The sequence below is a fragment of the Chelonoidis abingdonii genome, chromosome 20 (genome assembly GCF_003597395.2).
Source record: "Chelonoidis abingdonii isolate Lonesome George chromosome 20, CheloAbing_2.0, whole genome shotgun sequence".
Classification (NCBI taxonomy): domain Eukaryota; kingdom Metazoa; phylum Chordata; order Testudines; family Testudinidae; genus Chelonoidis; species Chelonoidis abingdonii.
In genome coordinates, this window is record NC_133788.1 from 23231547 (window position 1) to 23248045 (window position 16499).

General features: G+C 42.5%; 1 long non-coding RNA gene across 1 annotated transcript; it reads left to right on the top strand.

The window, feature by feature from the left end:
• Positions 1-9130: 9130 nt before the first annotated feature.
• On the top strand, positions 9131-13076 carry LOC142047980 (uncharacterized). The gene is made up of 2 exons (XR_012657323.1): positions 9131-11070; positions 11108-13076. It is a non-coding gene; the product is annotated as an uncharacterized LOC142047980 (long non-coding RNA).
• The last annotated feature ends 3423 nt before the right edge of the window (positions 13077-16499 follow it).

Sequence of the window (16499 nt, forward strand, 5' to 3'; positions counted from 1 at the left end):
GCAGTCATTTCTCTTCCCCTTTCTGTCAGTCAAATGACACAGCTGCTATCTGGGATCTGTTTTATTCTGACTAAAATCAGGACACTTTCATGTATCTTCTTTCTTGCCAGCTGAGCTTAGATCACATTTCCATAGCAGTGGATTGTTCGCAGGTGCTTCTGAGGGTGACACCTTGCAGGGAAGAAAGGTAAGTGAGCTTGGAGGATTCAAAAGGTTTGCATTTGGTGTCAGATACAATGAAGAAACCATTCCTTTGTGGAGTGTTGACAGGCAAAGGTCAGTCTCAAGCTGCCACAAAGTTTATTTCAGTGATTTTCCAGGCTGAAGTTCAGAGCCCAATGCCTGGAGCTGTTCTCTAGGAGTGAGAGGTGATGGAAAATCAATGCAAAATATATTTCCTTGAAATGGAAATACTCTGTGTGTGAAAATGCTTAGTTGCCTAGCTACCCGACTGACTCGGTGAGAGACTGTGCTTAGGGCCTGCTCAGTCTTAAATGTGAGGCAGTAGCTCATTAATAAGGCTTGGCAATTAGATTAGACATCATCAGCCAATCCTTTCTCATATGAAAGGTTCTGTTAGCATTTGTCTGAAAACCCAGACTACGGAAAGTGCTGTCTTCCTGGATCACAAATATATTTTAATTCTTCCTGATTTTGGGAAGGCAACATGGGCATGGAGGGGGGCTAGTCAGGGCTCTTCATATTGTACTAAGCTAACAAATACCATTGCACTAGTTAGGAGACAACAGAATGAAATGATAATGGGGTTAGGCAGCCATGCGATCAGGTGTCCGTAGGGGTTGGGAACCTGGAGGTCAGGTGACAATGCAGCTAGATGACAGGGATAGTAAGTTGTGGAGTGAGATGCTACTGGGCAGAGGAGTAGTGCCTGGCATCTAGATGCTGTGCTGATAGTCTTCAGCAAAAGCTTAGGAGTCTTGTTTGTCTCTTGGAAAACACTGACATGTCACAGACTGAGGTTTGATTTCAGTTATTGGTAAGGTTCTGAACAGGTGGTAACTTTCTAATTGACTTTGTCTAAGAATGTCCTTATTTTACAGTAAGTGGTTGCACCTAATGTTTATGGTGGTGGTAGCAGCTGTACCGAGAGGCCTGTGTCACCCTGGGCTCTACAAATGTTATGCGTTCTCACTTAAATAGTGTGAAAATACCATTGGGCTCAGGGCAGAGATGAGTGTTGCTAGCGGCATCCCCATGGCCCAATCTACAGTTGCAAAGATGCAGCTAAAATTGGACAGAATCTTACATCATTAACAGTCAATGGCTGGCATGTCTGCGGTCTCTTCCTGGTGCCAGCAGCCTGGGAGGAATCTGTGTCCTGGTACAAAGAGGATCAGTAAATCATCACTCATGAAATAAAACCAAAAGTGATGCGGTGGCAGGTTTGAGCTCTACGCTGGCTGGCAAGTGCATGCGCCATTCCTCCCTCTTCTGCAAGGACAAGAATGTGGACACTTTCTTGGACTGAAGCCCAAACTTCACCATGTCTGAGCAGAACCTTCTAGGGAGGATGCACCTGTTTAACCGATCGTGCAACTGACTTCAAGGCCTGTAGAGTGGACAAATGCCCCATACATCAATGTTGGTAACTAACCCCCATGGGGCATCTGCTTTGCAGCCAATTATAGGGACAGAAATGAGAACGCAAGGTGTAATTATTTATGATATGCCGTATCAGCTATACAGAGCAGAGTCCTGGCTTTCCCTGGTACAGAAACACAAGTGACCCCTGTAACGTGCACTTACAATTACTTGTGCTGCAAATGCAGCACATGCATTAAGACCTTAATAGGAAATCAAGCCTCATCTCACTGCTAGGTAGGAAGAGCATTCACTTGCCTCAGTGGGCAAGAGGCAGGTGAAACAGCCAGAGAGAGCAGTAGACCAGCCACCTTGGAAGGAAGCAAAGAACCGCAGTTCCCCCTGGGTGTAAAGAATGAATTCTGTGGGCTTGTTGGGAGGGAGCTGTACTGTCAAGGAGAGTCCCAACAAAGCATGGACAAGATTGCTCTGCGTGCCGTTTAATGCTGACTGAATTCCCTGGCATCTAGTAACAGTTGTAGCAACAGTCTGCATCCTTCTGGCTGCTAGTGCATTCTCAGGCTAGGCTGCCATTACTTTCTCTAACAGATGCTCTCCCTTTCCTCTTCCTTCCAAAGGTGTGAACTGTCAGTCTTTCCGGATGGACTGCACTTGCTCCATTCTTTGATGGCATGTTGTGTAGCAATTTGTTAGCTGTCTAAAGTGACGAATGCTGCTCCAAGCCCTCAATTTAGCTGAGGCTAGATATTCCACTTAACTTATGTCACCTTGTTTTTCTACACAGGGATGGAAACTCTTCAGCCTCATTCCTCATGTCAGAGTGGTTCTGTCACCTTAGTATTGTCTGAAAGTTTTATCCTACTGCCTGTATAGGCCTAGTAGTATATTAGGAAATGGGATTTAAATAAGCTTTTAAACTCTCTCAATGTCACTTAGGCCTGTGACCAAAATGTCAGCACCAAGGGCCAAAAAAGCTGTGTTTTGTAAACTATATGCAACAGGTTCCACTTCCCTTTCCTATTCCCATAGATTCGTATTCTCTCCATTTTACATTTGGGGAAACAGACACAAACAGGGTTAATTAGCCTGTTGCTAGTAGAGGGGAGACTATCCTGTTTATGGTAGTGCCCACTGCACATTCCAGACAGAATATAGCACAATTCTGGCCAGAGCTGCTAGCTGTGAAAGGATGGAGGTAAGTGGCATAGCACAACTAGATTGAATTGAAGGAGCAAGTCCATGCTGCCTTTCGAAGGATGTATGGTCCCTTTGTGCACCGCACAGCAGAGTTGCTTTCACTTTTGTTCCCCCTCATGCTAATTACTGTTCTGCAGCAGTGCCTAGCAGGTCTGGGTACCAAGCCTTGGCTCTGGATTATTACTTGTACTTCTATTACAGTAGCACCTTTTTGTTCCCATGCTGGGTGAGGCCTATGTGTACGGGCATAGATGACAGGATTTATAATCTAAGGTAAAAGGAGAGAGGTGTTTGCCTTAGGAGCTGTGTAAGGTCTGACCTCTGGGCAGTTCCTAAGCATTTTGAAAAGTATTTGAAATACCAAAAAGTAGTAAAAAACCTCTTGCTTTATCAGTCCTAGAGAAGAGCAGCTGTTTATTTACAGCATAAACTGAATCTCAGCAAGCAGCACCTTGCTGCTCATCTTGTCTTCCCTTTACACTGGGACAGAATGAGGTTGTGTGCCAACTAGTGTCATCTTCAGGGGCTTGGTGCAAACCCGGTCATTCAGCATCTGCTCCCGCCAGCACAGACTTTCTCTCTATACTAGTTCTAAGGCCAAGTCTACACTACAAGCTTCTGCAGCCATATGTTGATCAGAGTCTAATCCCCAGCCACTGCAGTCTTGCTTGCAGAAGTCCCTAGTGTAGAGGCAGGTACGCTACCCAAGCTGCACTTTTACTGTATACTCTGTTTTGCGGGTGGGGCTAGCTTTACCATACCGCTACACAGTGCAGTTTTGCTGTTAAAGCTCTGTCCTTCCCAGGAGCCCTGTACCCTGTGCTGCTCTTCCACCACAGCCAAAGGGGTCTGGGGGTAGACCTGCCTTTAGTGCATTATGGGGAGGGGAGGCCTTGGCTTCAGGGAATGGTAGGGCAGCGTGGTTCCCATGCAAGCAAGGCTGCTGGGACCATTTGTACAGTGTGTGGGGTGCTGAGAGCCACTGAACCAAACTGTAACCCCTGTATATCATGGCAACTACTGCAAGCCAGGGGTGCCGGACCCCCGAGTTCCAGCCGCTGCAATGTTTTCCCAGGGGCCACCCGGAGCTCAGCCCGAGCTAGGGCTGGGGGTGCGCTGGGCGACGCTGAGACCGCCCCCGGGAGAGAAAGGGGTGGGGGGTCGGTGCTGCCAGGGCCCTCGCGCCCGCCTCGGCGCCGTGACAACGGCCATACGCGGGCACGGCGAGGACAGGCAGTGGCATGGCCACGCCTGCGAGGGGGTCTGACCCCTCCGCTGCTCTGACCCCGGCACGCGCCGCCAGCGACCCTGGCTTAGGTTGGGGATCGGGTAGCTGTTGCCCGGCGCCCGCACATTCCCGTCAGGCGCGGCTGGGGACACCCCAGGGACCAGAGCTAAAGGACCCCTCCCACCCCGGCTATGAAGTGCGCCTGCGCGGGCCCCGAGGGGAGGGTAGCGCGCGTGCGCCAGGGCGCAACTGGCGTCGCGCTCGGTGGCGAGAGCGCATGCGCGAGAGGCGGCTGGCGGCGCGGCCTGGCGCAGCCACCACAGCGAGAGCGGGGCGGGGAGCAGCGAGCGGCGGCGCCATGAGGCCGGCAGGGACAGCGAGAGTAAGTGCGGGCGGGGCTCGGGTCCGTGTGACGGCGCAGCGCGGCCCAGGCACGGACGGCGGCCGCGGCCTGCGCCGCCCCGGGGGCCCCACCTCCGCCCTTGGGGGCAGAGACGCTCCGGCCTGGCGGGGGCCGCGGCGCGTGCGGCGGGAGCAGAGACCTCCCAGCCCTGCGCGCGGCGCGGAGCAAGCGGGGTTCCAGGGCCGGGAAGGGCCCGGCGGGCTCCGGTCTGACGGACCCGGACGTGGAGCGGCAGAGACGAGTCCGTTCGAAGGGACAAGCCGCGGCTGCCTTCCCCCGGCCCGGCCCGGCCCGGCGCGGCGCGGCGCTCTGCGGGCCCCCTTTATCCCGTCTCCGGCCTTACCTCCAGACGCGCTCCGTGCAGGCCGCTTTCCGACCCGCTCGCCTGCTGAGGGCAGGAGCTGTGACACTGCACTGAACAGACTGTTTCAGTTTTCTCCTGCTCACCCTGGCAAACCATAGCTCGGCTTGAAACCAGTTGGGCTGGAACAGAACTTACACATGATTCCCTAACCTGGGTAAAATGCCAAAGCGTCAGGAACTATCATGAAAAGCAGAGAATTGTTCCATGTCATGTAGCGAGAGTTGATAGAATGTGACTTGCCCAAAGTGGCGCATTATCTCATCGGTTTCTGGATTAAAACACAGGATCAGTGACCAGAAATATTACAGTTCTTTGACTGACAAAAAGACTGTCCTTTCCCTCAGATATGAACCTAGCCATGATGATCTTGCCTTTGTCACCTTAGGTAGATCTTTACAACATGCTCTTTCTGGAACTGACCATAACGAACACCTAGAAGATTCAGCTTGTTCAGAATCCAGTGTTCCACTTCTAGGCAGGACAAACTGGCTCCATTGTCTGATAGCTGCTAAGTCAATTCAAGGTTTTATTCAATGTCCTGTCCGTTATCTAGAATCCTAATTGAAGTGTGATCTATGTCAGTGACCAACAGTGTTTTCATCTCGAGTCACAGCTGTGATTATCGGGGATGTTTTGTTTATTAGGCACCAATGTGGATTTGTCAGAGCCAGGGCATTCTCAATCTAGAACCTTCAGCTATGGAATTTGCTGCTTATAGAGACTTGGGTAAAAGTTTTGCTTCCTTCAAAGTGCAATGCAAACACCTCTTAATTAGAGGAAAACCAGAATAATGTGGGTGAGTTTCCGCAGTATAATTTTGTGGATTATACTGTTAAGAGGATGGAAGGGAGAATCTTGGTCCTACCCACCTCTTTGTAAGAAACTGTATTTCCCAATTATGCGACTGATCTTTTAGAAGTGTGTGTAATAATTTTGGACCAAAGGAACAGGCTCAGCTGATCCTTTTTTAAAGAGACAAAGTCAGGAAAATCCAAGACAAGATATTTTCAGAAAGAAAATGGCTTCTTGACCAGGTCCAGGGCACACATACGCTTTTTAGGGACTGAACACAATAGGTTAGTCTCTGCTAGGAAAGAACCAGAACTATCTGCCTTTGGGGAGCTAGTCCCAGATTCTTTCAGGAAGAGAGAGGTCAGTTATTTTTTAGAAAGATAAAGAAAGGGGAGGACCTTAATGAGCCCTTTTATGAGGTGCACGCACACATTTGAGTCCTTACAGAGAGGGGTTGGTTTTGAACCAATTTTACTAACTATAAAATGTCCTTATGATGAGGAATGTGGTGGTTGATTTGCTCTAATGTATCAGCACTGTAGTAATAAATTACTCTTGTTGGGTTTGGAACAGGAAGGGGAATAATTAGTTACTGTACAACAGTGCTAATGCACGTTTATTCCTGATAAAGCATGCAAGTGGTTTGTGATCTTTACTGATGTTTTAATGCAGAAATGAGTCACAAAGGCCCATGTTAATCAAGATTTTGTAAATTCTTTCCTTTTGTCAAATTTTGAAGCTTCCTGGGAGGAAAAGTATGTACAATAAATACCAAACCATAATGAAAATCATTCGCATTGCAGAGGTTTACTTGTCTGTTTCCGGCCCACTCAGTAAGTTAACTATTTCACTGCCTTTGGGTATGCAATACATAATTCTCCAGAGCAGGACCTGCATGGCTTTATAGGTGTATATGGTATGCTTTCCTGTTGGCTCTGCTTTAAATTACTGCATATGCCTTTTAAAATTGTGGATATAGGCCTGTGCATAGCCCTGCTACACCAGGGGTTTAGTAACAATAGTTTATTGTTCATGTTTATTAAGATGACATAAATTATTTCCTTTCATTAGCCACTGAGGCCTCATTGAAAACTGTTAGCTTTCTAAATAAATATTTTTCTGCTCAAGTACTTTTTCCTCTGATTATAAAAAGACAGGTTCTCTCAATAGTTTGTTGCTCTGTTGGATTCCTCTGTGATGTCATTTCCACAAGAACCAATGTGATTTCACTGTAATAGGATAAATCTTATTAGGCATACTGGGCTTGATAGTTTCCAGGTATGCAACAGGAAAATAAAATGTATTCTAGTTCTATAATTGCTGAGTAAAATCCCGTGGCCTGTGTTACGCAGGAGGTCAGAGTAGATCATCATAGTGGGCCCTTCTTTCCTTTAAATCGATGAATAGGTATGTTTCTGATCAGACATATTATTTTTCTGCAAGAACTTGCACTGTCAGTCCAAGGCTCATTAATTTAGGTGAGCAATAAGCAACAGGAACAAAGTTCTTAAAAAGTCAATATTCTGCTCTTATGAAAATTCAGTGTGGTGGTAAATCTGGGAAAGTATATATATAATATGAAATCTATTTAAGTAGAATAGATTTAATTGTAGTATCAGAGGGTCTGTTGAGAGAGAGAAAAACAAATGAACGTGGAGGGTAGGAAGCCTGACTTCCTTTAGTGGGGCAGTTGTAGAATTAACTGTCCTGAAGTAACTTTCATATTTTTGAGGAGAGGAAGATCCAGGCCAAAAGTGATGAAGGGTCAGGACTGATTGGGAGATTGACATAAGGGAGATGAGTCTTTCAGCAAGAGATGGACCTATGGTTTTGGTTTGGTTTGTTTTTCCCCCTTACAATGGCCTACCTCTTTGGGATCCCTGTAAATGGATCTATACCACAGACCTCGTAATAGAAATTAAATAGATCTAGTCTGAGATGGAGAGGCTAAAGAAGTGACTTCTCTCAGGGGAAGACTGACAAGAGTCAGAGAAAGCAAGAGCTGGGGGAGCATTAGATGAATTGACTTCATATTTATGAGCCTACTTGAAAGAATGGTATGAAAAATTGAAAATTATATGAAGAAACTGCACTGAATTATACTGAAGTCCTTCCACAAAGTCAGAAGAGAAAAGAATGTGTATCACTGAAACAAGAAATGAGCAAAAGTCAACAATTCTAAAGAATAACATAGAGAATATTGCTGAAAGATGCTGGCATCTCCTCAGTTTTTACTCTTCATATAAATTACTGTATACATGGATTTTGAAGTGTGTAAAAATTCTATTTTATCCTGAGATAAGACTGCACATGCTGCCTGAACATACTTAGGGAATCTGTATCGCTTCAATGTTGATATTAAATAATGACCCTGCTTTTAATGCTCTATCCATCATGTTGCGAATTTTCTCAGTGGTGTTAACAACATACCTCTGGCAAAATAAATACCCTTTTGCATAAGGGCATAGTGTGGGTTCCCCCTTCCCTCCGTATTCCAAACAGATCCATAGTGCTTCATCTGTAGAACAGTTTGCCAAAAGTGTGTCTGCTAATAACATTTGAAAAAAGAGGTTGATTAATGCCCACTTACGAATGTTTTTCTCTAGTTGTATATGTTTTCTATAATTGTAAGGCAAGCAAGTTTAATTTGTTTAAAGTTCTCATCTAGTAGATACCTATTTACCTACATTTGCTTTGGCGATTGTTGCTGAGGGAGAGTTTCAAGAGGTGAAATAAGGTTCTTTCAAATCATGAAGTATCTATATTTTCCAGAAATGCAGCCTGCTGTGAAATGTGCACATGCCTTAGCATGTCTACTCTTCCGTATTCACATTCATGACGGCATGGGGGATTTAAGGTCTGCAATGTGTTCCTCTTTACTGAGTACTGTGTTTTTCTGTCACTCTGCTTTTTCTGTTCTCATCAACCTCTCCTCCACTCTTGACTTCTGGTCATTTTTGGACAGCTCATGAGGGTGCAAGAGCAAATGACTCCCAACACCCACCAACTGATCCACACAACCAAGACATTCTGCATTTTCCATAAATTGCTTTGTCTCTCTTAGTGGCTGGGCCAACTCTAATAGTGAGAGAAATAACTCATTTAACAGGTTGGTAGATTCAAAGATTCCAAGGCCAGACAGACCATTGTGATCATTTAGTCTTACCCCGTGGATAATATAGTCCATAAACTTTCTCAAAGTAAAAATGTAAGGATGCAAAATGGACTTTTGGGGACCTTCTTGTGTTTCCTGCCTGACTCAGTTACTCCAAGGACCACTCAGTCCACATGCTGGGCTTTATGGAAATTCCAGAAATGCCACTGAGAACATATCCCAAAATCTTGTCTATCAAGGGATTAGTGATCAAATGGCTCGGGTTACTAGATAAATGTTTAAAGTGCATATTTTTTTCCCCACAGATGATTGTAATATCTGGTGTAATTGAATACTTTATATAGGTCCACACTGAGATATATTTAACACACTGAGTAGTACCTGAGTTTATAAATAGGCCAGTTGACTTTCTGGGATTACTCATGATGTAATATGAATAAGGGTTTCACAATCTCCCCTACAGTGCCTTTCATCTTCAGAGCACTTCACAAGTATATTAAACTTTTTGCACACTGTAAATTGATGGGATTAATATTTGCAAATTGTACTGGGGCAGGGGGGTGGGATAATATTCCCCTTTCCCAGTGGTATTTTTAACTTTCCCGGTAATAGTTTTTAAGCCTAGCAATCTGTATGTGGGTGTATGCAGTATATATATTTTTAATTGCATGCTGTTGTTTGAGAGGAGTTTGGATAACATTCTTCATAAGAAAGATAACCTCTCCCAAAAGAGTCTTATTGCTATTCCTAATACTGACTTATGCTAGTGAGATTAGTTCTGACAGTTATGCTTGCCTGGCACCACATGAATTTGAATATGACAGATTGATGTGTTCTTCAGCTCAGTCTTTGTGAAGGCTAAGTCTTCATACTACTTTCCTTTTCAAAAGCTGTGTTATATTTGGTGTTAGTAACAATGCTTTTTGAAACATGCATCTTTTAAAAACTACTGAGGTGCAGGGGATCGAATACTTACTGCCACCATTTCTCTACTACTGGTAGGATGATATCCATTATTTCAGAGCCTCCTCTTCATTTTGTATTTCAGATAACCTTGTTACAAACCTGCTTCTGTTCTTGTGCACAGGGATGAATTGCTTGTGCTCATAATATTCAGAATCTTGTTATCACATATCTGAAAATTAGCTTCTCCAGAACATGTGAAAAAATACAGATATCCTGGTTTGTGGAATAACTCCTGAATGGCACAATTTAATTAGTTAAGGTCTGCTTTTGACATAAAATAAGTCTTGATTGGTTAGCTTTATCTATTTTTGGAGGGGAGTGGGCAGGAGAGATTTTCAATACAATATTCCATATTGGCATGTTCTACTGTGGTTGACCCAAATTAAGATAGAATAGCTTCTGTAAAATTTGAAGAACTGTGCTGTGCTCTTTTAATATAGAACAATGAAATTTAAATACATCCATATACATTATATAAATAACTAATCAAAACACCTAAATAGATTAATAGGTGGATCTAGTCTAGGACAATTTATTAGGAATTGTATTTACTATAAATGTAACACTATAAATTCTAATCTTAGACATAGTTCTAGGTAGGATTTTATTAAGCATGTTCCTATTCTTATTAATAGAATTGTACGTGTTAGATTGTCTTCAGTGAGTGAAACAAATCTTCAGTGTCCTTAAGTCTGCAGTGAAAGTAAAAATTGAAATTATATTGGTTTTCAAACTCTTATTTTGTCACAATGGCTAAAGTAGTAGCATTACAAAGAAAAAGGTTAACCATTAAAATAAAGTTTTTATTTTTTTAAAACCAGTAGGTCAGAAAATGATCTGCCAAGTGATATGTTGCTGACACATTTAGTACAGGCAGCCCAATTAAGATGCTGTATATTGTTTCCAGTAAGATTCTGATTATTTCTAATTTTCGAACTATGTGAGAGCAAGTGGAAGTAGGTGGAGTTATGTGCTTTGCTATTCATAGTGAGTCCAGTATCAATTTTTTTTCCTGGAATCTTACTTCTCATGTAACCTGTAATGTGTTGTACTGAGAAGAGAGAAACTACTTTTTGATGTTCTGCTGAGATAATAACCAAGTTCAGCTCCCCACAAATAATCTCTTGTTTGGTGGGCATGGGGTTCCTGGCAGAGCAAAATGACTAACCTCCAGAGGTACAATGATTGAAAAGCTCATTGTTTTCATGTATTTTTACCTGTTTTCATCAGAGAGCATATTTGTCTTTTTGGTATTCAGTAATGGGTTTTTTCCATTCTCTGCTACCATTGTATAACAACATGACTTGCTGTATCATGCCATCCATATTCTTGCTTGCACACTCAAAACTTTGAGCATGCATTTGAGATGACTTGTATATTGCAGTCTTATCCTTTATGGATATTGTGTTGTCTCTACAGCATACAGCACTTTCCAGAAGACAGTTTATAATCCAGTGTTATCTTTATTTTAAGACCAAGTTTCAAGTTAAGCCATAGTCATATTAAATAAGAATTACTGTGGAATGGAAAGAGCATCATATGAGTTTAAAAGTGAGTCAGTGTTACTAATTTCTGAGGTAAATTTCCACTGCTTGTATTCTGTGGCAAATGTGCAGTGGAACAACATACATCCTTAATATCTGGAAAGGGCAGTCCTTTGTAATTACCCAGTTGCTTTTCGATTCAGCCACGTCAATGGTTTTAAAACATCCATTTGTTCTGTCTGTTTCTCTTGGTACTGTCTCTTAAATTGCACCAATCTTAAGGTTCCTTCTTTTCTGTTTTTATGTCTGTAATAATCAGATGATGGACTGAATGCAGTCTCCCCTAACTGATGAAAAATTATGTTTAGAACCATCTGAGGGTTGGCTTTATGTTGGTTATAATTGTATTCCTTCTTTATGGCTGTATTTGCTCACCCTCTGTGCCCTCCCCAACCCCCTATCCCCTCAATTCTGTGAGATAATAGGATTGCATGGAAACTAAGTCCTCCAGTGCTTTTTGAGAACAGTGCCATTTTAAATACAAGTAGAAAGCATTGGCTTCAGTGCTGAGAGGATATTTGGTTGTTCATTTAAGTCTGCCAAATTGCTCACAATTCAGAGGTTTACTCTTATTTATTTAGTGTTTATCTTCAACTACTGGAAATTCTTCCAGGATGCTGGCTTTCATTTTTTTCATCTGTACATAGTTGATAATGTGTTCTTACTAGAGTTCTTAATTCATATCTCCTTTAATATTAAATTCCCCGCAGCTGTGAGCACTTGTGAGCTAATATCTATGAAAACCAACCACATGAAAAGGCCAAAGCAGGCTAACAAAAGTATCTCTAACCAATTTTCCATGTTCTTTCTGTTCATACCACTTCTTTTTTTCTTTTTTCTTTTTTTTTCCCTCGTACTGTAAAGGCTTTGGACGTTTGGATTTAGAAATTACTTGTTTTGAAATAGGTTACTTTGAAAGCATTTTTTTTTAGAGGAATTGTAGATATTTACTCCCATTCAGTTCTGAAATCCTTCTGCTCTGGTCTGTAGCTTCTCAGTGGCAAAACTTCATTTTGTTCTTACAAGATTTCTCCCAATATTCTCCAGGAATCCAGTTTTCTATCCAAGGCTAGAGAAATATTTGGGAAATCTTTTATACCTGTTCTAATTATTCCTTGTTTCTGTGCATTTACTGGGTGATGCTTTTGATGATCAAGATTTGTTATGACTTCTAATTTCTTAACATTAAAATGTTCCTAATTACATATGATTTAAATTTGTGATTAAACCTCAGTAGTGCTCGTTTTAATATTTTGGGAATGTAATAACTTTTTAAAAATGAGTATGATTAGTAAATAGAATATTTTGGTGTATATTCCCACATATAAGGATGGCACCAATCTTCAACATATAGATAATTACCTTCATAGCATAAACTGGCTTCCCACATACATGCTAAGAATGAGTAAAGTTGCACACTAAAAAAATGAGAGCCTGAGGAATTTTAAGTGCCGTGTATAATATAAATTACAACCATTCAACTAAATTAAAAGTAGTGGAGGAAAGAAGTACTGTAGCATTCTTAATACTATCATCTAATGTGTGAGAGAAATTGCATCCAGTTATTAAACGCCATTATTTTAACATGGGCCAATTTGGCAAGGTGTTTTTCCATCAGTAGTTTTTTTTTTCCCCTCCCTTGATGTTCCAGAATTGTCTGACATCTCAGGATTAATGAAGATTAAGGTTTAGAGTGCCTGCATCTTGGTAGTTTATTTGTAACATTTGTAAAAAGGCTGTGCACCATGTTTAAGAAAAATTGCCTTTCATATGTAGGGTTTATATTCTGCTTGAATGTGTTCTGCTCTGTTTACTTGTCATTTTGCACTAGCATGTGAACTGTTTGATTTCTGAATAACTTACTGCTGTTGACAAAATTAAAGTAGCTGTTGCAGTTTTTAAAAGGCAATTAAATTTGATTTTATTCTGTTGTAGTATCTCCTATGAAAATGCATAAAACTTGGTGTCTGGGTGAAAATCGTATTAAAAAATGTTTAGTGTGTTTGTTTTTTCGCTTAAGCTATGTCTTACACCGCTGGGACTTTCCACATAAATACTCAATTAAAATCTCATACCATTGAGTTTGATGCTGGAAGTGCAGTGACTGTGTAAGAAAATATGGTAGCCATTATGTGATCTTATACACATCCTTCAAATTGACAACCTGTTCTGGGAGATGTAATAGGCTAGGACAAAGGAGTTTCTTCCTCAGTCTTTCAAAAAGTGCTGTGACTCTGACTTCTCAGGGAAGGTCTCACAGATCCTCCTAGAACCCTGAACAGTTTATGCAGGAAAACCTTGATCTGTTAGAACTATGGCACAGTGACAGAGAAATCAGCTTATGCATAATGATCTGATAAGGGCATGAACAGAGTGTAATGTTTATTGTATGAAAAAAATTATCTGTATGAAGCACTCTGATCTCTTAATTTTGTTAGTACAAATAGAGTAGAGTGGGTAGAGATGTCTTGGTTACCAGTTAAAATACTACTCTTGACTTTGCTTTTTCTTACTGGGAGGAAACTATCGTGTCCTTCCCAATATTATATACCATTTAAAGAATATATAGCTTCCTGATTTGTTACTGGTATCGTACTGTCATACAGAGGACTTGAGAATATTTTTTGAGTGGGGGGGAAGCATTAATTTCCTTAACTTTTTTGAAAAAGTTAAGTAATCGTGCAAGATGTGTTTATTTAATCTAGATGAGTTTGCACATGTAAGCTTTCAGAGTTAAGTCTGTCAAGAACACCTGGAGCTGGAAAAAATTAACTGTAGCTTTTGAAGGCCCAGCTAAAACTCTATTTTTATGCACATGGTACATAGTGACTATACCTAAAGATAATGCATCATATATTTGCTATAGATTCCAACTGTTGGTTACAGTAGTGTTTTAAGAAATGCTGAACTAATTTTATACATGTTAAGTTTTTCAACAAATCACATTGACTTCAAAGAAAACTTAAAATAAATTTGTCCTCCAGCTACCTGCAAATATATCAAAACTAAAATTAAGCAGGAGTAACTTCCCATTATAACACTCACTTACAGTTTAATGATTAATGCACAGGTATGGAAGTTTTGTCTGTTAGAGTTCAGTTCTCATTGTGTCACTGACTCACTGTATAGCATTGGGCATGTGAGTTTGGACCTGGTGTAGTTCTCTGCACCTTCTCCACAAGTCCAGTGGTAGAGAGGGGAACATACCCTGATTTCCAGATTCTAAACCCCATATTTTGACGTCGTGGGACCTGAAGTACTCAGCCCCTCGTGACTGTGCAATTCATCTATTTGTGCTTCTGGTCCTCCAGCTGTACAATATGATCATATCTCACAGGAGTGTTGAAGATGATTTAATTATTGTTGGAAGGTGCTATAGAATTGCAGAGCATTATTGGAGTCCTCAGGTTTTGTGAGAAGATTAGAGCTGATAAAAGTATTTATGGAAGCCTTTTAATGCATCAGCTGTGTTACTATGAAGTGCTTTAAGAACTCCAATAATTAAACTTCCTAAATGTTTACTAAATGACAGTGTCAAAGAATGTAAAGCATTTATTTGGGAATGCGTTACTGATTAATATCTGTTTAGTGAAACAGGTAGTTTGTCTCAATGGGGGACTGCAATTTTAATACTTCCCAGCAGGAGGCCTAATTTGACAAGTCAAATTAGGACTGAAAGAGTAGGCTGAACAATTAGAAAGCACTGGCAATCAACAAAGTAACCATTACAAAATTGTCATCTTTAACTGTTACAATTGTATAGTATACTTTAATTTCCAGTGGACTCTAATAACAGACCAATTTTGTTTTCCTTTGCATCTATTGATCAAGATGTAAGCTTCTGCCTTGATCACTATATTTTACTATAAATAAGATACATAATTGGGAAAAATTTCTGTGTGCTTCTTTAAAAGCACTGATCATATTACCCTGAAGTCAATTTTTCAGGCCAAGTCTCCTATTAATGTTAATGAAGTTGAACCTTCAGTCCCTTCCTGTGTAATGCACAAGATTGGAAACATTTGTTGGATGCTTATTTATACAATCTTGCGTTTTTTTGCGAATGTGAAATAACATGAACTAAAATGAAAACCACTCTATACAAAGAAATAGAATGAAAAATTCATGCCTAAGTGGGGGCTCTGGTCTGTGGGCATAAGCCCAGATCCTTACTCCAACTGTTAAGTATCAGAGGGGTAGTCGTGTTAGTCTGGATTCTCTGCTACTCCAACTGTTGTGACCCAATGGATTGCACCTCTGCTCAGGATTGGCCTGGATGCCCCTCTGTCATTAAGGGGGAGTCAGCCAGGCCCAACTTAAGCTGTGTTTTAACCTCATGCTCCAGATCCCAGTGCGCCCAGCTGTTGGGGGTTGGCTCACTCTGCAGCCCCTCCCATCTGTATGGATAAAATGAAGTGTGTCAGCCAGAGGCCTAAACCTTACCAGCCATAAAGAGGGATACAGAAGATGAGAGTGTGAGCAAGGACCAGAGCCCAGACCTCTTGTCATCTCTGGTGGCTGGAAGCAGGAAAAGGCTGGGGTAGCCACTGAGGTGGTATTCAGGGACTCTGCTTGCAGCTTTCGTATCAGTTCTGGCTAATAGTGTGTGCCCCCCTCACTAAGCTGGAAGAGGAGTCTGCACCCTTCCTTCCAGACCTTCTGAATGTTGCCAGAAAGGAGGGTCTCTGCTACTTTACCCTTCTTTGGTGTGTATGGGGATGAGTGGGAGGGAAGGAAGGGTTTCCCCTACTTTTGCCTGCTGGAAGGGAATGGGACAGGTTTGTAATCTCCCCCAGGTTGTGGTTTTCAGCCCCTTTTTCCCTCTGAGTAATTCCCCAGTGAAGAGTTGTCTAACTGTCGTCTTGAGAGCGTCGGCTCAGTCTCCCAGGAGCACTGTGAGTAGGGGCAGCCCCCAAGGCGCCGTCTGGCCCCAGACGCAAGGAAACAGTAGTGTACCAAATCAGCGCAGATGTGGCTCTGGGAGGGGTATCTTTACAGCATCAAGGCTTTCACTTTTAAACAGTGAACTCTTGTTCTTGTTAAACTCCTGCCATGCAAGAGGGCACCTCCCTCCGGGGGCCCCCAGCGAAGGAGTCTGCCTCCTCGGGCCGTGGTTCAGAGGCCGTGCTGGGAGCCAGCCCCGAGGCGTTGCGGCGGGCGTGTGCTGTGTGCAGCTCCGGGCACGGGAGAAAAGTCCCGCTGAAGGGATGGAAGTTCAGCCCCGCTCCCTGGGTGCGGCCCGGCCGAGCGAGCCGCCGCTGGGGCAGCGCTAACAAAGGGCCGCGCCTGCCGCCCGGCGGCTGCCATTGGCGGGGGGCCGCCATCCG